Here is an 8,564-nt window from a genome sequence, read left to right as displayed (position 1 = left end):
TTTATAAGTCATGGGCCTTGGGTCCAAGTGACGCCCAATTCAATTTCTCCCTATTTGGCCCAATCTAAGGCCAAAATCTTTAAGATAAGTGTTTTAATTCGTATCTTAAATATTTTTATTTTTTTTCAATTATAAATTTTAAATCTTTTAACTTTTCTTTCTTACCTTTATTAATTATTTAATTATTTATTTTTTTTTGGGTCTTACATATCATAGCTAGAGTTTGTAATGTAGTTTGTTACATTTTAACCATTATTAGTCAGCTGGATTAACTCTAGTATAGCTTAACCATAATTAGATGAATTGTATATAAATCAATTTTATTGCATAATATTTTGAGATCAATCACTTTTAACCAAGTTCTGGAATTCTATTTTTGTTCTTTCCTAAATTCTCGTCTCTTCTCTTTTGATCTGCATTTCTTATTTCTTTTCCTTCGCACATTCTCATCGACACAAGCTTGGATGAGCTGAGTTTTCACAATAATATATCCTAAACAAATTACAATCAAACAAATATTTAAAAAATTAAGAAATATATACCATTACAGTATATTTACTTATTTGTGGAATTTTTTTAATGGAAGTTTTTAAAAATCTCTATAAAATAATTTATTTATGGAAATTTATCAAACCTCCCTCCATAATTATCAACAAACTTCTGCTATTTATGCATGATTAAAACACCCACCCAGATAAAATGAACACACCGAAATAATAAGAATAGTGAAACTCCAAAACCCTAATCATAATTTTTTTTATTTTAATGGAGGAGAAACATAGTGATGCCTCATCTCCAACTCCTTCCACCACCGCTGACTCACTCGCATTTGAGCCTACATCAATGCGCCATCGTGCCGGAGCCAACATCAATCGATGTTGCATCGTCTTCCCCGGCAAGTTCTTCTGCTTGTTTTGCTTTTGCTTTGGTGGATGTGAAGCATTCGGAGCACAATTTGTGTGTGGACTCAGTGCCACTAACTAAGGATATCTGAGAGAAGAGCGAAACAGAGAGATTCAGAGAGAGAGCTCGCCTCGCCGTCGTTGCTACCATTTTTGTCGCGGTTTATCGCCTCTCTAGATTTGGTCGCAACGCCTAAGCCTCTGAGGATGTTCCGTTACAACATCCTCAATGAGACACAAAACAAACTCAATTACATCCTTTCTCTCACCCTCGAGAACTTCCTCGAGTGCCGCCTCCATATTCTTTTCTTCAAGTCCGACATGGCCAAGTCCATCCACCAGTGCTACATTAGGTCTTTTTACATCTTTTCATATTTCTCCTCAATTTAGGATTTTTAAATTCCTAATTTTCTATAACTCATGTTTCTTTATTTTTTTGTGCTTACTATAAAGTTTAGAATCTAATTTTCTAAACATTCAAGTAGCTCAAAATTATAGTCTGATCTCTTCGTTGGATTTTAGGCTTTTGATAAATTATTTAATTATGTATCTTATTGTATCTTGGTTTAAATGATTGTAGATGAAATTTGATTCCAAGAAGTGACACAAATTTTACTGTAAGCAGCATTGTCATGGACCACAAAGGAGGTTGATTGAAGCAATGTAGTTGTACTAAAGATACTGAACTAAACATACTTTGGACATCTCACATGATTATTCAGATTGAGGATTGCTATTGAAAATAAAATCAGTAAACCTTTTCCCCAACCTGATTTATATTTCCTCAACAAAGTGTTCTAAGGCCAAAAGAGAACCAAAATTGGACATATAATAATGATTCAATATGAACCTCATCTTTAAGTACACCAGATTCTTATCATATCCTTTGAAATTTTTAAAACCATAGGTGACATGATTGAATCAAACTTGCTGTTGTATACATTTTGCTTTTTCTGTTCAACATTGCAAATCCCACCACTGGATGCCAAAAGAAGCTCGATATTGATGATGACCAGAAGTTGTAATCTCTACTTTGTATTATAGGTGAGCATTTTGGGACAAGAGAATCTCACAAGAGGTTCTTGGTGATGCTTTGGGTGAGGTGTGCTGAAATTTTTGTTAAGCAATTTTGAGATTGTCATAATCATCTTCGTTGTTGTTCTACCAACAAGAATTCAAAGGCCACATCTACAAGATCACTAGAGGTTGTGACAAACAAGGAATTCCAATGAAGCAAGGAGTATTGACCCCATTATCGCATTCGCCTCTTACTCCATAGAGATAATACACTACACTATTATATGTCTCTTTTAATTTGCTTTGAGTTTAAGATTATAATGACATTTAGTATAGCCTGCATAATGTATAGAGCATTCATTCAAGTCATGTGTTTTGCGTTTTAATTTTTTCGTATTCAAGACCTCTCAGTTCTGAACTTGGTAATTGTGAAGAAGGGTGACAATGATTTACCAGGCCTGACAAACATTGAAAAGCCAAGGATGAGGGTCCAAAGAGAGCCTCCAAAATCCATAAGCTGTTCAACCTTTTCAAGGAAGATGATGTGAAGAAGTATGTCAACACATACAGGAGGACATTCACAACCAAAAATGGTATGGTTTCTTTCTTCCATACTGTGAATATTCTATTTAGCTTGGTTATGCCACTAATAAGAGGTTGCTCCTTGTATTAAAGGAGGTGAAAGAAAGAATGAATTGATGGGAGAATCCTTGATTTGCATATGTATTACGATTTGGAATAGATATTTTTTGACATAATTCTAATTTTATTATTTATTATTTCTCATCTTATTATGTATTTTAGTGCTTTAATTAGTGTCATTTTGAATTTAAATGATGCTAATATTGTGTGGCATGGTTTTTCTAATTCTGTAAACGATTACTGTTGTTCAGTTTGTGGCATTTTTTAAATTGAATATTATGTTTGTGGGGGTTTTAAACTGCCACTGAATGAAGTCCTAGCGATTTTGTAAAACCGCCACAAATAAGCTCGTGGCACCTCCAATTTAGAGGTTTGAGAAACTCTCACAAACCTATCTGTAGGGTTTTTAACTGCCATAAAATAAGAAAAAAACCGCCATAAAACAGCAAAAATTTTGTAGTTACATAGAGAATTCTAGTATTAATATTCACTAATATTATTATCTCAATATAACTGAGATGATTCATATATATTCACTAATATGTTATAGCGTACATTTATACAAGGAGACAGAGGTGTTTTATATTGATATTGTGTGTCATTTGTCTCAAACTACGCTATTCTATTTATACACTAACGAGGGTCATTATTTTCAAACCTCATTAATTTCAATCTGTCTTGATAACCTGAGCCTCCCAACATTGAAAAATTGAGCTGCCCATATTGTGAAAAAAAGTCATGGACATCCATATCACAACATTCTCCTTGGATGTCCATTTAAGATTATGCCTTATTAAAACCTTACTAAAGAAAAACCTAATGGAAAAAAGCTCTAGTGAAGAAAAAAGTGTACAATATCCTTTGTGACGAGGACTACCTTGTTGAAAACCTTGTCAAAAAAAACCTAATATAAGGATAAAAAACCTGACCAAGAAAAAAGGAGTATGATAAACCACAATTTTATGGTTTATCTTGTATTGAATTTGGTGGATTTTATCAACTTTTCTCACATTATTCAAAGAAATAGCATGGTTTTGTGAATTTCTCCTAAATTGTGTTTAAGAGTAAAAACATGCTTTTTAGGCCTTAAAATTGCTAATTTTAATTCACTTTAATCCCATTCGATGCCTTGATATGTTTGTTGATTGAATTCAGGCTTAGAAGGCAAGAATTGGATTGAAGAAGTGAAGAAAAAGCATGTAAAGTGGAGAATTCATGAAGAAATAAAGTTTTAGGAAAATCATAGCGACACGCACGCGTGACCAAGAAACTTCGCCAAGTGACGTTGCGTACGCGTGACAAGCAGCACGTGACCAACTTAATGAAGCACGCTAGGGGCGAATTTTGCATCTGCCAAAGCCCAATCTAACTCATTTCTGAATCTATTTGAGGCCAAAATCAAGAAGGAAGGAGGGGAGAGCAATTAAGAATAGAATAGAAACATGCTTTAAGTCATTCTAGAGAGAGAAGCTCTCTCTTCTCTCTAGAATTAGGATAGATTTAAGTTAGATTTCTCTTAGGTTTAGAATTTATTTCTTGCTTTAATTTAGTTTTCTTGCAATTTATTGTTCTTGCATCTTTGCTTTCTTAGTTTTACTCGTTCTTTCCTTTATTTTGTCACTCATTCTAGAGAGAGAAGCTCTCTCTTCTCTCTAGAATTAGGATAGATTTAAGTTAGATTTCTCTTAGGTTTAGAATTTATTTCTTGCTTTAATTTAGTTTTCTTGCAATTTATTGTTCTTGCATCTTTGCTTTCTTAGTTTTACTCGTTCTTTCCTTTATTTTGTCACTTTTATGTTCATGCACTATTGTTGGATTTGGATTCTCTTTAATACAATTTTTTATGTTTTATATTTCTTATTGTCTAATTGAGTTGTTATTATTGTTTTCTTGTATTTGGTAGTTTTAGATTTTATATTTCTTGCTATTTTACCATGCTTTCCTTGTATACCTTCCAAGTGTTTGATGCTTGGTTGGATTTTAGAGTAGATTTTGGTACTCTTGGCTTGTGATTGAGGATTTAGGTCCCTTGAGATTATTGATGTCCAGTTCTATTGGTAATTTAGGGTTGTTAATTGGTTCTAGGACCAATTATGTCCACTTGACTTAACCCTTCGATGTTAGAGGAAAACTAAGTGGAATTAATCCTTTGTAATCACCATGTTGTGGTCAAAGATCCAGGATAGGATACCTTGATTCTTAATCCTTGCCTTGAGTAGCTTTTAGCATTTATAATTCCTTAATTGTTAGTTTTATTTTCTTGTCTATCAAACCCAAAACCCTAAAAATATACACCTGTAACCAATAATATGCACACTTCCCTGCAATTCCTTTAGAGACGACCCAAGGTTTAAATACTTTCAGTTTTTATTGGGTTTGTACTTGTGACAAACAAATTAAACTTTGATTGAGGGTTGTTCATCAGTTTGGATCTATACTTCAACGGAATTATTTTGTGAAAATTCTATACCGACGATTTCCTTCTATTAGAGTACATCCTCCCCCTCTTATTGAATATTATTTAATATCTCGAAATCAGCGCATTCTAATCTGACGTACCATTCTTTTAAAGGAAGATTTTGGAAGTAACTTTGTAAATAAATTTGCCAGATTATCACTTGAGTGGATTTGTTAGACATCAATTGTTCTTTGATTTTGAAGATCATGAGTGAAGAAGAATTTAGGAGAAATATGCTTTGTTCTATCACCTTTGATGTATACACCCTTAAGTTGAGTAATGCATGTTGTATTATCTTCAAACAAATAGTTAGAGCTATTTTATGATTAGTCAGTCTACATGATGATAGAATATATTGGATTAAACTCCTGAGCCAAAAATACTCGTGACTTACTTCATGTATCGCTAGTATTTCAGCATTATTAGAGGATGATGTTGCTATCATCTGTTTTGTGAACCTCCACGATATAGCTACATCACCATATGTGAATAGGTATCCTATTTGAAATCTTCCTTTGTGTGGATCAGACAAGTATCCTGCATATGCATAGCCAACTAATTGTGACTTGGATTCATATGGATAAAACAAGCCCATATCAACAGTTCTATGACGATTTCAAAAGATTTGTTTGATTCCATTCCAATGTCTTCTGGTTGGAGAGAAACTATACATTGCTAGTAAATTCATAGCAAATGATATATCAAATTGTATATTATTAGCAAGATACATTAGTGCTTTAATGGCACTAAGATATGATACTTCAGGACTAAGGATATCTTCATTTTCTTCTTTAGGACGGAATTGATCCTTTTCCACATCCAAAGACCTTATGATTATTGGGGTACTTAATGGATGTGACTTATCTATATAAAATCTCTTCAAGATCTTTTCTGTGTATGTTGTTTGATGAATAAAGATCCCATTTTTTATATGCCCGATCTATAGGCCGAGGCAAAATTTAGTCTTTCCAAGATCTTTCATCTCAAACTCTTCTTTTAGAGATTTTATAATTGTTGGAATCTCTTTAAGGGTTCCAATAATATTTAAATCATCAACGTACACAGCAATTATAATAAATCTAGATGCAGATTTCTTTATGAAAACACATGGGCAGATATCATCATTCTTGAATCCATTTTTTGCCAGATACTCAGTAAGACAATTATACCACATTTGTCTATATTACTTTAGACCATATAAAGATATTTTCAATTTGACTGAGTATAATTCCTGAGAATATTCATTGGATGGTTTAGATATCTTTAGTTCTTCAGGGATTTTCATATAGATATTACGATCTAATGATCTATATAAATAAGCTGTCACCATATCTATTAGATGCACATGTAGTTTATAGTATGCGGATAAACTGATCAAATAATGCAATATTATTGCATCTACTACAGGGGAATATGTTTCTTCATAATCTATACTGGACCTTTGTAAAAAACCTTGTGCCATAAATCGAGCTTTGTAGCGTACAACTTCATTTTTCTTATTTTGTTTTTCACAAATACCCATGTATATCCAACAGATTTTACATCTTCTGGTATACAGACTACAGGTCCAAAGACTTCATGTTTTGCAAGTGAGTCTAACTTAACCTTCATAACTTCTTCCCATTTTGGCCAATCATTCCTTTGTCGATATTCTTCGACTGTTCTTGGCTCAAGATCCTTACTTTCATGCATGATGTGTAATATCACATTATATGTAAATATTTTATTGACAATTGTTTTATTTCGGTTATATTTTTGTTCCTGTAAAGACATAATTTATCGAGATTTTATCATTTTTACAATTTTCAGGTATCTGAACGTCTTCTGGCATCAAAACAATATCAGAATTTTGGACACTTACTGGTGTCCCTTCTATGTCTTTATCTTTTTCAACAGAAATATCATTTGTCTTGGTAATATCAAATTCCTCTCTTCTTTTCCGAAGATTTTTATTTTTGGATCCAGTTGGTCTACCACGCTTCTGGTCTATACTTGTTTCAGTAGCCATTTGTCTAACTGGAACATCAATTCAAATTGGAGCATTTTTAGCTGGTATGTAGGATTTGGTTATCCTCTTTGTATTAGAAAATGCATTAGGTAATTCATTTGCTATTCTTTGCAAATGTATAATCTTTTAAACTTCTAGTTCACATTGCCTGATTGTGGGTCTAGATGCATTAACGATGATGCATTTCAATTAATTTTTTTCTCAAGTGGCTTATTCGTTTCCCCCAATGTTGGAAACATTGATTCATCAAAATGACAATCTGCAAATCGGACTTTAAACAAGTCTCCTATTTGTATCTCAAGATACCTCACTATAGAGGGAGAATCATATCCCACATAAATCTCCAATTTTTTTGGAAGTCCTATTTTGGTGCGAGAAGGTGGGACAATAGGAACATATATTGCACACCCAAATATTTTCAAATAGAAAATATTTGGATGCTGGCCAGCTAATTGCAGGGGAGAGAACTGATGGTAACTTGTTGGCTTCAAATGAATAAGTGTTGTGGCATATAAAATCGCATACCCCCAAACAGAAATAGAGAGATTTGTTCTCATAAGTAAAGGTATAGCAATTAATTATAGGCGTTTAATAAGTGATTCTGCTAATCCATTTTGTGTGTGAACATGAGCTACTAGATGTTCAACACTTATTCAGTTAGCCATACAATAAGCACACATGTGATCATCTTGAGGATGAGTCTATTAGGACCATAAAGTATCTAAAGAATTCACATGGTGGATGAATTGGTCCACATATATCTCCTTGAATTCTTTTTAGAAATTCAGGGGCTCAAATCTAACTTTTACTGGTGATGGCCTTACAATTAACTTTTCCTCAGAACATGCGGCACAATAGAATTCACTAGATTGAAGAACTCTCTGACTCTTTAGTGAATATCCATGGGAGTTTCTAATAATTCTCTGCATCATGGTTGTTCCACGATACCCCAATCGATAATAGCAAATTATGAATTTATTTGGGCTAGTAAACTTCTGGTTTACAATGGCATGTGATTCAATTACACTGATTTTAGTATAATATAACCCAGAAGAAAGTGAGGGTAACTTTTCTAATATAACCTTTTTATTTGAATCATGAGTTGTGATATATAAGTACTCATGATTTTTCTCATTCATGGTTTTAATATGATATCCATTTCGGCGAATATCTTTAAAACTCAACAAGTTCCTTAGAGACTTAGTAGATAATAGTGCATTATTTATTATGAATTTTGTTTCTCCAAGAAATAAAATTATAGCTCTTTCGAAACCTTCTATCACATTGCATGAGCCAATAATTGTATTAACACATTCTTCTTTTGGTACAAGATAAGTAAAATATATATTACTTTTGAGAATGGTATGCGAACTTGCACTATCTGCATGGCAAATATCTTCATTATATGTCATTGTCATTTTCTTCAAAGACAAATAATAATAATAAGATCATATCATAAAATAAGTAAAGGTACATGCGTAGTAAAATTGCATTCATGATTGGAATTGTTTGTCTAAGTAGCATTGTACAAAGGAAT

The 8,564-nt window shown here is 32.8% G+C and overlaps 1 pseudogene; it reads left to right on the top strand.

Moving 5' to 3' along the window:
- LOC110266950 lies at positions 1,826–7,282 on the top strand (annotated as a pseudogene).

This window comes from Arachis ipaensis, chromosome B09 (assembly GCF_000816755.2).
Source record: "Arachis ipaensis cultivar K30076 chromosome B09, Araip1.1, whole genome shotgun sequence".
NCBI lineage: Eukaryota > Viridiplantae > Streptophyta > Magnoliopsida > Fabales > Fabaceae > Arachis > Arachis ipaensis.
Note: the sequence above shows the minus strand (reverse complement) of the source record. Positions and strands in the feature narration are given on the sequence as shown.